Here is a 17,201-nt window from a genome sequence, read left to right on the forward strand (position 1 = left end):
TATTTCGAAATGAAAGGACATAAATCAAATGCACTTAAAGAAAAGCAAATAAAGTCCACCATGATACAGCGTAATAATCATGGTCGCCCGTGGTGTGCTCGAGATGAGCGTACAGTGATGACGTATCAACCGCATTACTGCAATGACTGTAAACGAACTGTGGACTTCAAGACAAGTTCGTGTGGGTACCGGCTTTTCTCGATCTTAGTATGATAATGATGCCGCCTCTTATCAACATTTTCTGGCTCTGTTCGCGAGTGGTAAATATTACACAGAGTAATGATTAGCGTGTCTGTGTTTGCTTCTTATCTCCTCGTACGAGTCCATTGACGGCGAGACAGTCAATAGAGTCTTTTTAGTGGACACTTCACACGCATACACTGCAAAAAGTCCGGTGTTAAATAGTGAACACCGAGCTGGTGTTAAATTTTCGGTGCTCATTTATGGTGTTAAATTAACACCCCCGGGTGTCATTTCCAAATTTTAAACTGTTTTTTGAAGAGTTTCTTAGTAACTGCACTTCTTGTTGATTTTTAATTCAAACAAGACGATCAAGAATTTTACATTAAAATACTAGATTTTTGAAAAAATGTGAAATAATTTTACACCAAAGTAACACCAGCTGGTGTGGTCCCTCATTGAAGCTGGACGGGTGTTAAACCATTGATATTAACACCAACAAGTATCAAATCAACACCATGTGGTGTCATTTTTTAATTAACACCAGTACAGTGTCAAAATAACACCAGGTACAGTGTCAAATTAACACCACGAAGTGTCAGGTGAACACTTTTCAACACCATCACAGTGCATTTTTAACACCTGTGGGTGTGGTCCTTTATTGAAGTTTGATCGGTGTTAGATTTAACACCCGTGGTGTTAAATCTAACACCCATGTTTTTACAGTGTAATGACTATTTTTCTCATCCATTCATGGTTCTCCCCAAACTACATGTCTTTGTTTTATTAACTCAATGCAATAAAACAGAGTACATTCATAGAGATCAATTTAATGATTTAATTTAATACAGTACTATACTAGTGAATTCTCCTCTGCCTTTCCCCGCCCTTCTCAGTTTCCCCGAACTTTGGAAACTTTTCTTAAAAATGATTGAATCCGGACCCAGCAATGAGCGGATCACACTCATGCACAGAGATAAGATTTTCGATTAATTTTTACTGCAGATAGTGGCGACTTAATTTCCAGTTTTAATATTTACTCACAGAAGACTGGGTTGGTTAGTCAGCCCCATTTTATGCAGGGAGGTGCAGCCTGAGGGGTGACGGAACGTTTTTCAGCGTGTTTGTGTGTGTGTATGTGCGCCGGGTGCATGTGTGTGTGTATGTGTGTGCCGATGGGGGAGGGGAGGGGGAGGGAATGCTATACATGGGGTGGGGTGTAGTGCTTGTGGTTTGTTGGGTCAAGGGTCTGTTCTCCCCCCCCCCCCACCCCCAACTCCTTCGATGATTGAAGTTATTAAAAGTTATTGATTTTCTTGAGTGTCTTTTTCGACAAACTAAAATTACTTGTGTGTGTGTATGTGTGTGTGTGTATGTGTGCGTGTGTGTGTGTGTGTGTGTGTGTGTGGTTGAATCTCTATTATGGTCGGTAGTTAATTATTAGCATGGGGGCAGGCCTTGATGTTACAACGAATCAGCAAACATTGAATATAGCGTTGGCAGTGTTCTGGACTGCTTGACCATTTCTTTAAAGCAACTTGTAAGCGCTCACCGTCCCACCCCGCCCCCTTTTTTCTCTACTCCCTCCCTCCCTCTGCTCTCTCGTACACTCTTCCTTTCTTCCTCTTTTTTTTTTTAATCTCTCTCGCTGTACTATTTATTTAACAGCATTTCCTGCATTTTATTTTCCAGCATACTCTAGTTGGTTCAACCAAAGGTCAATCTTTACAAAGAATCCCGCGAATTCTTCGATTCTCTAATATTCTTGCCTCGTCTGAGCGGCAGGATAGCGGGGCTATAGTCAACAGAGATTCACATGAATGTACACAAAGAACATCGCACAGGCAGGCATCCGTGACGAAACAATGAATGGAGGCTGAACAAAAGGCGGGGAAAGTACGTCGCTGGAAGGTCAGCAGGATTATCTGTCCCCCTTTGTGTCTGCGAGCCCGCGCTCCTGTCGTAAGCCCCCCCCCCCCCCCCCCCATCACCCAACTTTAAAAGAAGAAGAAGAAGAAGATATAAACAAAACAAACCCTAACTCAACAACCAAGTATAAAGAACACTAAATACTGGCTCACCCCTTTATGCAGTTTGATGATGGGCGCGCCCATCATGTTAGTCCTGGATCGTTATATGCAAATAGCCCAAATCTCTAGATTGAAAGCATATTGTATTACATCAATTAGTTCCCATCCAGTAGTTATCCTATCAGGAAGATTGTAATCTTATCACGCCGTGCATAGCTTTCTAAGAAACGTAACTGTTATCTTCTTTCATTATAATCAAAGAAATCGTCAAAGTCGCAAACATCATCATCCATAAAATTAATGATAAAAATTAACATGCATGAGTATACTAATTTCTAAGAATTTACGACATTTGCACTGCATGGTTTTGGTTTTAAGTTCACTCTGTTGATATTTTGCCTATGGCAGAGAGGCGAAAATGTCGATGCCCTATACTATTTATGCTAAGCATCTGCAATGATTGTATGTGCGCAATGAACTGTTTATGACTTCATAACAGTAGGGATGATTTTAGGCCCTACACGATATATACACTGTCTTTTAAGGGGCAAGCTGTCAATCAGTTGCAATGTGGTAAAACAACAATTCAATGCAAGACTCGTGAATTTTTTGAATGAAAAAAAAAAACTTAAAGATTTAAAGATTTATTAAAAAAAAAATTCCGACAACCGATGTATCAAAAAGAAAAGGCAAGTGTTGTTGCATAATAATGGGTGCTTTATTCAGATTGCTATCATATCGTTTGTTCTGAGCAAGTTTTCATTGGTAGAACACGGTGCATAAAGATATAGTATTTTACAGTTGTAAAAGTACAAATAATTTAGCTTAGAGACAACATACGAACAAATAATGTTAGTAAAAATTGCATTGTTTATTAGAACCCTATGGCAGAAACTGAATGTTGTTATTCTAGACAATGGCGGTTTCACAGCAGCTTCGAATTCATTAATTCGCAACATAAATTTATGAATGATTTGTCTGTAATGAAATTATTAGGTGATCCGAGTATCCTCTCGGATCACCTTCTGTTTTTGTACGGATTCTTTCTTCTTCTTTTTCTTATTTCTCCCCAAAAGTTGTGCATCGATTAGCTCAGAAAGTCCTCTCCTATCAATTTCAATACCATATATGTATCGTCTCCCAAAGACGGCAATCGAACTAAAATCAAAGTGATCAGTCGACCGTGACGTCACAATGACGTCATTATATGAAAACACATTCTCAATCATATCTCATTAATGGAATGGAATTTTTCAATGAAATTTATGTCACATTTATTTCAAGTCAAGCGCATTCTACTCATATTCTCAAAATTCATCTATACCTTAAAACGTGCGCGTACGCGCGCGTTGAAATATTTGTATGCTCAAATCGAGCTCAAATTTTTTTTGCACACGTTTCAGACCATTTAGAGCATTTTTTGAAAAATTGAAAAAATTTTACGGACGCGTACGCGCGCGCGCATATACGCACGCACAGCTCATATGCAATATAAATTTCCCGTTTTTTCACACTTATCGCCTGCCTGAAATGTCAGGGAATATGTCTACCAAGTTTCAAGTCAATCCAACTCAATATCACGTCATACGGGCCCGTCAAAGTTGAAATTCCGCGCGCGCGTCAATGGCGATATACAGTGCAACAATGCCAAAAAACCGCCAATTTTAAATCCGATTTTACTCGTCAGGAAGGAAGGTGACCCCCCATTTTCTTTACATATTCTGAAAGCTGATGAGTTGTACATGTCATTTCATGGGTTGGCGATGCTGGAAAGATGATTAAAAGATATCAAATTTCTTAATAAAATAAAAAGAGTAAATTTTCAAAATGACGTCATCAAATTACAAGTTCACTCGAGCGTATCTCACTTATCCTTTGCCCATTTTCATTCAGATTTCAGTATGTTGTAGCTTACTAAATGCTCTTTCATTAATATAATAACAATATTTTGATTAGATGACGGCATCACCTCGTAATATTGGATTGAAAATAATCTTGTCAAATTTGACCAGTTTACGTGTTATCTTAATGGGAGTGCAGTTTTTCTGGAAATGAAAATTGACATGACTATCTTTTTCGAGCATTAGCTCACTTATGCTTCGGTGAATTTCTCTAAGATTTTAATATGTTGTAGCTGAGACTTTGGACTATCGTTAGTGTGCCCTTCATTTTTTCATACGGTATCGGGATCACGTCCAAAAACTTGGTTGAAATCAAAGCCTATCTTCGATGTCTTTTCATATTTCTTTCTTTTTCCAACTTTCTTTGCAATAACTCAAGAAAAAGATACTCTATCACCACCATATTTTGCACATGTTTAGTTCATGTCACGTACATTATTTCATAAAATAACAACCACTTCATCAGACGTCATCTTAGGTATGTAAATTAGGGTCAAAGGTCATAAATGTTTCATCCTGTATCTTGGTGAATACATGTTCTATCTTCCCCATATTTTGCACACGTAAAGACCGTGTTACAAGGATCATTTCACAAAATAACCACGTTTTGCTCAGATGCCATCTTGTCTGTGCAGATCGGGGTCAAAGGTCATATGCACTTCTTTCTTTATCTTCGTTATGACGTGTTATCTCTATGGGAGGGAATTTTTCTAGATGTGAAAATTGACATGATTGTCTTTATCGAGCACTAGCTCACTTACCCTTCGGTGAATTTCTCCCAGATTTTAATATGTTGTAGCTGAGACTTTGCGCTATCGTACGTGTTCCCTTTGTTTTTCATATAGTGTCGGGATCACGTCCAAAAAAGTGGTTGAAATTAAAGATTATCTTCGATGTATTTTCATATTTCTTTCTTTTTCCAATTTTCTTTGCAATTACTCAAGAAAAATAGCCCCTATCAACCCCATATTTTGCACATGTTTAGTTAATGTTACGTACATTATTTCATAAAATAACAACTACTTGATCAGACACCATCTTGGGTATGTAAATTAGGGTCAAAGGTCATAAATGTTTCATCCTGTATCTTGGTGAATACATGTCTTATCTTTCCCATATTTTGCACACGCAAAGACCATGTTACAAGAATCATTTCACAAAATAACCACTTTTTGCTCAGATGCCATCTTGGGGGTGCAAAGTGGGGTCAAAGGTCAAATATACTTCATTCTGCTTCTTTGATAGTGTATACGGAATTCGGTACCCAAGATGGCAGGTCTGAATCCCTTTTCAAAATGAGAATCCAAACATCACACGACCAATGTCCCTAATCTCAGGTGAAAACTCGAATCATTGATTAAAAAAAAAATCGGATCACCTAATTTGTCAGTCTTGACAAATTCCGAGTCTAGTTCTGTCTTAGGCCTATACTGCATTCCCCTTGTTCTGCTCATTCAATAGCATCTCCATTACAAATATCCCGAACATTAAATTTTCTTCATTCATTCTACTATATTGATGATTACCTCCGTCAGGGGAGGAGGTTATGTTGTCGTTACCGTTTGTTTGCTTGTTTGTTGTCTGTCTGTGTGGAAAATTAATATCTCTAAAAGTTGAGCACAGATTTGGTTGAGACTTACAGGAAAGGTTGAGAATGACACAAGGAACAGATGATTAAATTTTGGTAGTGATCCGGATTTTTTTTTATATAGATTTTATGAAGGATTTTCGATATTCGGCAATGCTTAGATTGTACAACCATGGTAAATTAAAAGTAAAGCGATGAGTAAGCCTATTGCAGGCCTTATTTGACACTTTTCAGTGTTTATCGATATCCATTAGGCCTATAGCCTATCTCTACTCTCTAAAAAAAATCGAGTGAAAATATTCACTCTTAAAGGAGTGAATACAAAAAAGGAGTGAATTTAGAGTGAAAATGTTCATTTTTACTCATTTTGGAGTGCATGACCTCAGGGATCACTCCAAAATCTTCGAGTGATCCCTGAGGTCATGCACTCCAAAATGAGTGAAAATGAACATTTTCACTCAAAATTCACTCTTTTTTGTATTCACTCTATTAAGAGTGAATATTTTCACTCGATTTTTTTTTTTTTTTTTTTTTTTTTTTTTATAGAGAGTATACCCTATTTGCGCTAACGGTCAAGAGCGTTTATTTCATTACTACTAAACAGTATATCCATATAGTTGCCTATATTGTACTGGAACAGGAGCGAAGGAATGTTCTTTCTCCGCCATAGACACAAATCGTCCTTCCACACCCCCCCCCCCCCCCCCCCCGCCTTTTCCCCCTTCAAATTCCTTTGGTCTCTAGCTCTGTAACCAAGTGTTGGCATCGTTAGGAATGTATGGGTGCACTGCTAAGCTGGGATGGGGATTGATTTTAGAACGTCTTTTGTCCCCCAGCTTTTGCCTCTCTCAGGATGTGTTGCCCGCCCGCCTTTTTCCCCATCATAGTACAGATGAGAGCCGTCTTGTTCCGTATTCGTGACTTCAAACAAAACCAAAAGGGTGATTTGTTCATCCGAGACATCAGTTTTTGTGTCCAAAAGTTTGACCAAAAGTCTAATGCAAGACGCCAGGCAGAAAATGCCGGCAACAGTCCGACGCGAAACACGGATGAAAGGAAGGACGATTGTAATGCACTTTTCAATCAATAGAGTCAAAATAGCGAACAGCAGACTGCGATGCACATGATCCTCGCAGTGAGTTCTTTTATTGACAAGTCTGTTATACCTTTATTTATTATTCTATGTTTGTTTATACTTGCATACACCGACAAGGGGTCGATTGAGAGTCAATAAAATTCGTCAATTCTGCAATTCTTGTTAACTAGCTTAGATAGGCCTTACCCAGTTTCTTGATAAAATTATGAGAAAAGAAATATACTGAAAAGGACAGGTTCGGGATGATTCGTATAGAACACTCAAAATGTAAAATTCAGCGACTTAACAGTTTATAGCAGCTGAGTTTTCTGTGTTGCCAGAGTTAGCATACAGAAGACTTTTTTGTTTTCTTCTTGTCACGGGCAGAATGATTCGTAGAAAAATAAAAGGACCTTTTTGTTTATTGTCACTTGATATAAAGGCACAACAATTGGTTGATATGATTTCATGGCAATTTAGCAAAATAATTTTTAGGCTGCTTCACGCACAATGCCAGATATATATATATATATATATATATATATATATATATATATATATATATATATATATATACATATACATTATATATTTTAACGCTGGTCACACTGGTTTTAGTGGATCAGTATACGGGCTTTCAATCTTGCGGTCAGTGATTCTTGTCCGTATAAATAGTGGCGATGGCAATTATGATGTTGAATGAAAGCGGAAAGGTCAGGCGTTAGCACTTGCAGTGATCACCAACATTCATTACATGTATTTGTAAGAAAATGCTTCACATTCATTTTTGTTCGGCCTTGCGACAGAGGCATGTGAACAACGTACCGGTAGCGTCAGCGCCCGTATACACTACTCGTACAGTTTAGCTACGGCCATGACGATACGAAATACATTGTCATGGTACCAATGTACATTATACGGGATCGGGCAATTACACCCATACCAGATCATACATAGAGCTACAACAGACTTACTGCCATGCTCAAATCATAACATTCCAAGCCAGTTAGCTGTACGTAGAAAGCATGCGGACAGTAAACACTGGGCACCATTGACACACGAGACAACCGCTCTCTGAAAAGCATTGCGCTTTCCCGCCTTGAAACGCTAGCGCGCCCAAAAGTACTACTACCCACGCACTGCTTTCACGTTTGTTTATGTTTTGGTCGTAACCATCTTACCATGAGGGTGCCGATATTACAATGATGTTATGTTTACGCAAGTACAAAGAATGGTAAATATGTGCTTGATCATACAAAATAATTCGATAGGAACTTCAAAAAATATAGTTGATTTGATATCATTTCTGATTTTAGCATTTTGTTTGAAAAAAAAAAACAGAACTTGAGGGACTCTTCTATATTCCCCCCTGTATCAGAATGATGGCTCCCAAGAGTGAGTGAATGGAAAACTACGCTATCTAATTTACATATCCCGGCATAGTAGTATAGTACAACGTATACACACGCTTTGCGCTTACGGTCGACCGGTGTCGCTAGCCGGCATGCTAGTGTGTACAATGTGTAAGTGATTTTACATAGAGACAGCGTCGAGTAAAGTCAGCATCTACCTGCTGCTCGCGTCTGCTTATCATCATCTTTTTTTCTGGATAGACCATAGCGTTGAAGTCATCGGTTCGAGAAAAATCATGACTTCTTACGAGACAACAAAAGCAATGGAAGCGGTATGTATTTTTTGATACGATCTGTTCTTAATCTTTACCCAAGATAATTTTCTTCTGAATCCGTTGCTAGTTGTGATCATTCATCGATGTTGATGTTGTAAATCCAGCCAGACAACAAAACAAAGACATGCACATGCGGCATGGCAGTTGATTTTATGTCATCAAAAATGGTTTAAGCTGACACGATTCACTCTCGATAATTTCAGCGAATTGTTTTAACTGTTCAGGAGTAAGCTGTTGAAGGAATTTACAACATTTTCTTGTTTTATTTTCTAGTTCCATCCCCTTTCCCTGAACCATATGTAGACTCTACTGCATGTTCGAGGCAGCCGCGCCACGCGGTTCCCTTTTATTGGCCTTTGAAAAGGCGGGTTGTTGTTGTTGTCGAAGCCATGCGTTTTTTTTGGGCGGGTACAGTGTGTCTTGACTGCAGTGCCGCCGCCCGGCGTTTCACAGACGTAGGCTAGGTTGGATTGGCGCAGTGCTCGTCTCACCATCAGCTACATACAACACTTTTCTACGAAAATACAGCTCTGTTTAGCTAGTGATTAGGATGAAAAACAAAAACAAAAAACAAAACAAAACAAACATCAGATCCATATCTAAATCGATAATCATATTGGCAAAGCGAATGTGGAAGAATTTTGCTAAGGCCTAACAGGTACACTTTTGTTAGGGCCTAACGACGTGTTGTTACTGCTGTGTTCGTGTTATGAATAATATGAATTCAAGAAAAGTCTAGAATAGGGTCTACATAACATACTTTGGATAACATACCTTGGATGTGGGCGTAAAGTTAGACTTAACTTATTTGCCCCTCGGTGTCGTCATTACATGACATTAATAACTTTTTGTTAGGCGCTGTGCAGTATAACATGGACAAAGAAATATCCCTTCGGGGTTGTATTTGTTCTTGTCTTGACTCCAGAACCTTTCTAAATTAGACTTGAAACTATTCACGGATGGGCTGTCAACTACAAATGATGGTAACTTATTCCACTCACTAATAACTCTTTGAGAGAAAGAGCACTGTCTCACTTTGGACTTTACATGTTTCTTCAGTATCTTAAATTTATGACCACGCGTCCTTCCTCCAACTGAAAACTCAAAAAAGTCTGAGGACTTCATATCATCAATCTCCTTCACAATCTTAAAAATCTGTATCATATCGGCTCTATGTCGTCTAGGACATCTATATGCCAATGAAGGCAATTTCAAGTGTTTAAGTCTTGCTTCATAACTCAAAGGTCTGAGTGGACGTATCATTCTAGTAGCTCGACGCTGTACATTCTCTACTTCTAGATTCTACATTCTACATTCTACATTCTAAGACTCTAGATCTAGTAATTTACCTAGTAAAGACTCGGGCGTGATCTTGTAAAATGTCTGTAAGATTTCTTTTCAAATGTAGGGGCCTACCTTTCTGTGACTAAACTCCACATTGGCTGTGCCATAATTTGTTGGGAACTTTCTCTTGTGCAGGTTACCGGTTAAAGTTTACCATATTGTTGTAGGACTAGCGTGACTATGAATAATCAGAACAAACTGAATCTTGTAAATTAACTTGTAGAATCCCAGTAGACTAACGTAATACTATAGACTAGAATTTTTTCCAAAAATATTTTTCCAAAAATGGAATTCTGCTTAATAGAACTACTTGCTACACTCAGTATGAAGAAAATTCTAGAGAGAACTACGGTCTGGTCGTAGGCAGTGGCTGTGGGAGAATCGGAGCCTTGACTCTCGAGATGTTTCCTGGTCGGCCTCAGAGTATCAATAGAAGTGAACCCAGACATTTCTATTAAGACAGCTGTGTCGATCTCCAATTTTATTTCTTGAAAATGTACTTTAATATGCAGACTTTGCGGTAGACCTAGCACTAGGTAGACAACTAGATATCTATGATCTAGAGTTTCTAGAACCGTAGAAGTAAAAACCTTATTTCCACGCCCTACTATTAGTAAAGAAATTAGACTCCCAGTGGCAGCGCTTTGAATTAGACAGTGGTGCACCACTAGAAAACTCTGTGGCATTCTACTAGGCCTAGGCCTACTTCACATACTTGTTTCTAGAGAGAGGAGTTGGAATTTTGATTTTTCAACAAGTCTCGTGTTTGATCACACGCTAGACTCTAGAACAATAGGGCAAAAATCTTTTAGTTGGTGTATAAACTATTGCACACTTGTGACAGTTGCATCTTAATCTTATTACGATAGGCTCAGCTCAGTAGACACACAGGAGTAAACTCATTCAATTTGGTGAATTCCTTTAGTTTCGCACATCATTGAATTTGTGTAAAAGGTGATCCAAGGCAAACAAAATTAGACATTGATAGACTGATCACAGATGTTGAATCTAGCTATTTTGCTAGAACACTATAATAATATAGACCTGTATGTAGGATCTTTGCCAATAATCACATCAGTGTTTTTGTAGTGTTATAAAAGTGTTTAGTTGAGTAGGCAGTGATCAGATTAGCACGTCTAAAATATGTAGAAAAGTTCAGTAGTGCAGCAGGGCTATCGGTCAAAATATGACAGTTTAAAAATGACAAGTCAAACAGTTTCTTTCATTGATGGTTCATTCAAGTGCAACAGTTAAAATTGTTATTTATGTAATTTTATAGAAAGACCGGATTCTGAGTTTGGCATCACATTGCTGGTGAATGACCCATTAATGGCTTGTCTTACCGGATGACACTTAACTGCTGGATTTTTCTTGGAATACATTATGACAATGGATCAAACAATAACACAGATATCACACCCAGCCAACCTGTCTCCCATCTTAGCTGCATTCCTTGAAATCATGTACCATTCAGGAATTTGTAATTCATCCATGCGAGAACAGAGACAAAAAGATATAGAACCAGAATAAACCAGCTCGTTCTAAAGGACAGATTACACTGCAATTTCCTTTACTCAGTTCTCACAATTGTGGGACAGGAACAATATTCATCTACATTCATTTGAAGTAAGGTGTGTCATCTTAAAATTTCTTTGTAAGTCTTGCAAGTATTGCACTCACAAAACAGCACTGTATTATAAGCCATGAAATTTTGTACATTATCTATGATGATGCGTATATCGATGCAAGATTTAATGTAGTGTTTGTAGAACTGAGAACTGCAGAGCACAGTGGATGAGTGCTAGGTCCATGAAAAAAAGGGGAAGTACGGTAGATAGATGATGGACTTGGAACACGATGGGGTCAAGTAGAGGGTAGCCAGGAGGGACATGTATGGGCATTGGGATCAAGTTTCATGCCCCATTCATAACTAAGCAAGTTTACCCCACTCATTCCAGCGAATGGCTTTAAGGAAGACTGAGGGGCATAAGTTGGTTACATAGAGGGAGAGCTGTGTACATGCAATCTGGATGTTCTCTCACCATTCTTGATGTAGCTAAATATCAAAAGACATGCTATATGGCAGATTACGTTGAGGGTCCATGCAGGTATGAAGGGGGAAAAAAGTGTAGCAGTATTTATGGCTGCAGCATTTTTCTCAAGTTTCTCTGTCTGGAAATAAGCCTGCCTGTGGCCTTGACAGTAGACTAGAGCATGCAGTACTCTAGTCTCTACTACTGCGTGCATGCATCTACCCTGGAGAGTGCTAGTATATACATGTAGCATGCAGTGCGCCATTGCCATAAATGGAAGTGAAGCCCATCCCATTCACGTAGAGAAATGTTAATGAGCCGAACCCAGACAGCCCAGGCCTAGTGCATACTTCACTGTGTGTGTTGTGGGCAATGCTTGCTTTGCTTCTCTGGCACAGTGAACTTACTGGGGCCCTGCCCACCAGTGATAATGCATTGTGTGTGATTTTTGTGTACACTCACATCAGTGACATGCGCAGCTCTGTCTTGACTGGTAATGTTATGGATTGTCTGCTCTGAAATGAAATGTGGTGTAGTAAAGGGGGGGGGGGGGAAGGGGGAGGGGGTTGTGTTGGGCAGACTGATCAAACTGGAAAATGGAGGACAACCATGCAAATTGTGTGTCTGCTCAAAATGTGTCCTGATTATTTTGTGACAGTCATCGAGATTACTGGTGATATGCAGTATCTTATGCAGGCCTTGATATCAAAGGGAAATTTTGTATTGATACTGATCATTGCTTGAATAGTTGGCTGAAATTCCAAGCATTTTTCTGCCAAGTGAGGCGATATTATGGTGCATGTAGGTATGAGCTCCATAGCATTATGATTTGTTTTGTAGGAGCAGTGATAAGTTATTGCTTACATAAAGACGTACATATTTCTAAATTCTGCTACTAGAGATCTTTAGTATGATCATTTCACACACGTCCAACAAACCCGGCTTCTCTGACCATTTATCTTGTAAAGCCAACAGATAATACAAGGATCGTATGATCATGATCACAGCATGAGTTTAGGAAGTTTGCGGTAAATCAAACAAGTTTCGACTACATGGGCCCCTACATCCTATATGCCAAGCAAAACAAACAAAATTGGTAATTGAGAATGAGGTGTGAAGATTTTTAGAGGAAGGAAGGAAGAGTATACAGCTGTAAGACTGGGAAAGGATTACCATATGTTTTGGAGTTTTGTATTTGATGGGAAGGGGGATGGGGAGCAAAACTTCATCCGTTCAGGTGTAAAACAAATTACAGAGTATGTTTATAAATGATAGCTACTCACATTTTTTTTTTTTTTTGGGGGGGGGGATTATTTCAACAAGTAACAAGTAACATGTACAAGAAAAGAAAATTTCATTACTCTGATCACCTGAATTATCATGTAGGTCGTCTTATTTGATTAGCTAGTAATGACAGCGATCATCATCTGTCTCATTCCGAACGGCCATGTAAGTTAAGAATTGTTCGAATGCCTTTGAGGCAGTGAAATCAAAGCGTGGGGGGGGGGGGAAGAGTCTTCATTATGAATATTTCATCATTCTGACCTTTGGGGACCTACAAGACACACCAAACAAAGATGGTTTTGAATCAAGATAAGGAAGATCAAACAAGAATAGCATGCCCACGTGTACTGTAGCACTATTTTGTCTTTCTTGTGTCCTTCATAGTCCTGTTATGTCATGGCATACCTAAGCAGTTTGCTTTAGAAGATTGTAAATAAAAAATATGTATTTCTATTAACGTTGTTGGTAAACTATGCCGTGGATGCTCATGACATGGGTGAAAGAATGCCCTAGTAGCGAGGGGTGAGAGAATGATGCAACCAAGTCAGCAATCCTCAATGTACACTTCGTTGACCATTATGAAACGAAGACCCGTGAAGAGGGTTTCTTCCATTGTCGGACAGTTTGACTGGATGAGATAGCAGTTTTCCGCGCGTCTCTAGTACATTCCTTGCAGTATTAAGATTTAATGCTCCAGAGCATCCAAAGTTTGTTACAGGGAAAGTGTGAAAAATTTGTGGAATATTGTTGCATTTTCCATGTTGATTTTTGTATCAAATTGGTGTGCTTTTGTAGGATTATTGCAGAATATAATCTTTGTTATTGTTTTGGCCATTGTTATTAGTGCAGGGTACATGTCAGGGGTCGCACTTAACTTTTTTTTTAACTAGCCAGGCGGACTACTTAGAATCAATTTTGACACTGAAGCAATAATTTGGCTAGCCAGACGGACTAGTAACTTCAGAATTTTATGATTTTTAGCTAGTCCGACGTGATTTTGGGTGGCCAATGGCCAGCGGACCATCGCCAATTTCGAACCCTGCATGTACATGTATGTCATGTAGAACTACTAATTTAAAAAAATGATGCCTCATCTCGAATGCTTGTACTTGATTGCTAAGACAGGATAATTGCCTGTAGTCTTTATAACAAGTGTGTCATAAAGCCATACTCTCCATGTATTGCCATGCAGTTGTCTTCTGCATTTTAAATAGGGCATTGTTATCAATGCAGGCCAAGGGGACAAGTCTTCCCTCGTCTGATATTGATCTTTGGGATAGCGGGGAGAAGAATTCGGGTCCTGCCCTTTGTTTTGGTCACTCTGTTCACATTCCTACACCCCAGCGTAGGGTTGGAGAAAACGCTAACAAGCATCCATTGTGTTGTAAAATCCTCCGAGCAGTTCAGCGGCCTGAAAAGAATGCACTTTCCCTATTGAAGGGCTTCGTGGCAGGCAGTGCTAGCAAAGAGATCGTAGTGGTATTTTCCCGCCAGTCTGGTTCTCTGTGAACCACACAAGCTTTTTTTATGTCCGACTTTGACTTTGTGGAGTTGTGAATATTCATGGTGCTGCAGAAACCTCTCCACACACTTGTGGCAACGAAAGGCATTCAAGAATGAGCTGGTTGAAGTGGCATCTCTCAAACTGTGTGTTTGTGTTTCAAATGCCTCGAATAGTTTTGTGTAAAGGTGTTGATCCTGAGTATTTAGACATTCTTGCTCTCTTATTTATGCATATTTCAGTGGTCAAAGTTTGTGTCCATTTATAGCTTCCTGTATTAAAGGCCAAATTTGTGTTGAGACAAAAGCAGATGACCTCAGACTGATAGCTGATATGCATGTGTGTCGGTTTCAGGACCACTGTTGGGTTATGATAACCAGTTTCTTGGAATCATTCTTTCTTCCTGGTTGGCTGAGGGCTGACTGGCAAGTGGGTAAGAAACTGAGAGGAACTGAAGGCTAGTCTTTACTGCCAGTCTCTACTTTAGATATAGCAGATTGGTTCTTTTACTGTTCATTGATCCATGAGGTATACTTTTGAGAGAAAAAGAAAGTAGAAAAATATTGACTACGGACAAGCTATTTGCCAATGGATTTCTGAAGACCCCGAAAACAGGAAAGTGAAAACGTCGCCAAACTAGTTAGATTTATCGGGCTCCCGTTCCTGAGGGAGAATGTGTTTCTGGCAGTGCGATCACTCTTGGCCCGTAAATTCTGTCTGAGTAATGTGTTTGACATCTGGCAGCCGGTATCACTGCCGTGAAGTTGAACTTCATGGGGCCAGCAAGTGATTGGGGATGGAAAATTACTATCAGCACAACGGCAGCAGTAAGGATGCCCACTGCCGGGCCCTCTCCTTGCATGACGTCCTGACTACTGTGCTCAAATTGATTCTGCTGGTTGGAATGTATCCGTGGTGCGGTGCATGTTGCTGCTTTATCCATATCCAAACTGTGAAAGGGATAGAGAGACACAGACAGACCTATTTAGAAATGAAGTAAATTTAGATTTGGATGCATAAACCAAGTAAGAAAACTCACAAATCTACTCTTCTTTACCAAACTGAGAAGGTAAACTGAAGATACCATCTGTGAAGTAGTCGCAGGAATACAAAGAAAGTATTTTTGCAACGGGTGTTTGAGAAACGAAGACATTGAGATAGTGACAGTAAACTGCCAAGAAATCTTGGCATGGTACATTTTATATTTTTTGGTCTTGGCACATATTGTCATCATGGAGACAGTAGGGTTTTGATTCATTTACACTTATGTGCCAAGCGGTATTTGCTCATCGTGAAATGGTGCACGGCTTGCTGTTGCAGAGGTAGGGAGTTTTAGGGGAACAAGAGGGGAAAATTTCAGAAATGTAGAATTAAAGTATTATGCCAGGCAAAAATGGATTTGCATGTTAAACCGAATTATGATGGAGGCCATTTGTGTCTAGTTTATATGAATGTACCTATAAAGGAAAAAAATGTGATTAACTTTTGAGATTGGCACATTGCCAAATCATTCATTTAGTCTAGTCCCTTGGGCTCCAGGAAGTGCCTGGTTTTTTAATCACAGTGACTATCGCTTATTGCGGTTTTATTACCGGGCATTCAACCAACTGTTACAGTGGTTGAAATTCTGTGGTTTTCATGTTTCTTGTGTGAATCACACATGACTATTAAACTATGAAGGCTGGAGCCAATGCTGATGGCATTAATTATACATATGATGTGTGCTGTCATGTGGCGTTACAAACTTAAAGTAGTGGGACCAATACATTTTGGGACAAAGAGAGTTACTGCGTAGCTCAGATACGCTTTTCCTGGCAAGCTCCTGCATGTTTATTTGTAAACAAACCTTGGTCTGTCACACAGGATCTTGTCAGTGTTCAGGCAGTGATGTGCGTCAATAGAGGTGTGTGGAGTTATATGTTTTTAGTGAACTTTCCCAGCACTGGGAGGATCAAAATTTGATCAATTTAAGAAGAATCAATTTTATTGATCCCCCCTTCCTCCTTTTCCCTCTGTTGCGCAGTGTTGTCAGGCTCTTTGCTTGTTGTCAGACTTGGCTCGCTGCCGGCGGCTCACAAGTGTGTGCCATGTTTCTGCGCACCAGCTTTGTATCTTAGTAGAAGTAGTCCCTGTGTGTCAGCCAATCAGCATGAGCGCTTTGACACACCCACCTTTGGCCCCCAGTTGAGATAGCAGTGGACTCTTTCCAGCAGAGAGCAACGGCTCAGTGCATAACAACAAATGTTGCAACATTCTCACAGTGTCAAGAATGTGCCTCCTGTTTTACAGTATTACCAGTTAAGGCATGTGTCATACATAGATTACGAGAAACAAAACAAAAAGGTAGAGAGACAACGCTTAGCATAGTCGTATCTGATTGTCGGTGTTACTGGCAAAGTAACAAGCAGAATTCCTTGGAGCCAGCAAATGGTCAGTTGTCATAGATTTGATGTTGGAGTTGATTTACAGATGCGTAGTGGGGAAGAGGAAGTGATGGTCTTACAGACTTTTTGATCTTTGTTTACAGTAAACTGTAGTTATGATCAGGTAGGGTGTACTATACCTGATGTGACTTGAC

This window comes from Diadema setosum, chromosome 13 (genome assembly GCF_964275005.1).
Source record: "Diadema setosum chromosome 13, eeDiaSeto1, whole genome shotgun sequence".
Classification (NCBI taxonomy): Eukaryota; Metazoa; Echinodermata; class Echinoidea; order Diadematoida; family Diadematidae; genus Diadema; species Diadema setosum.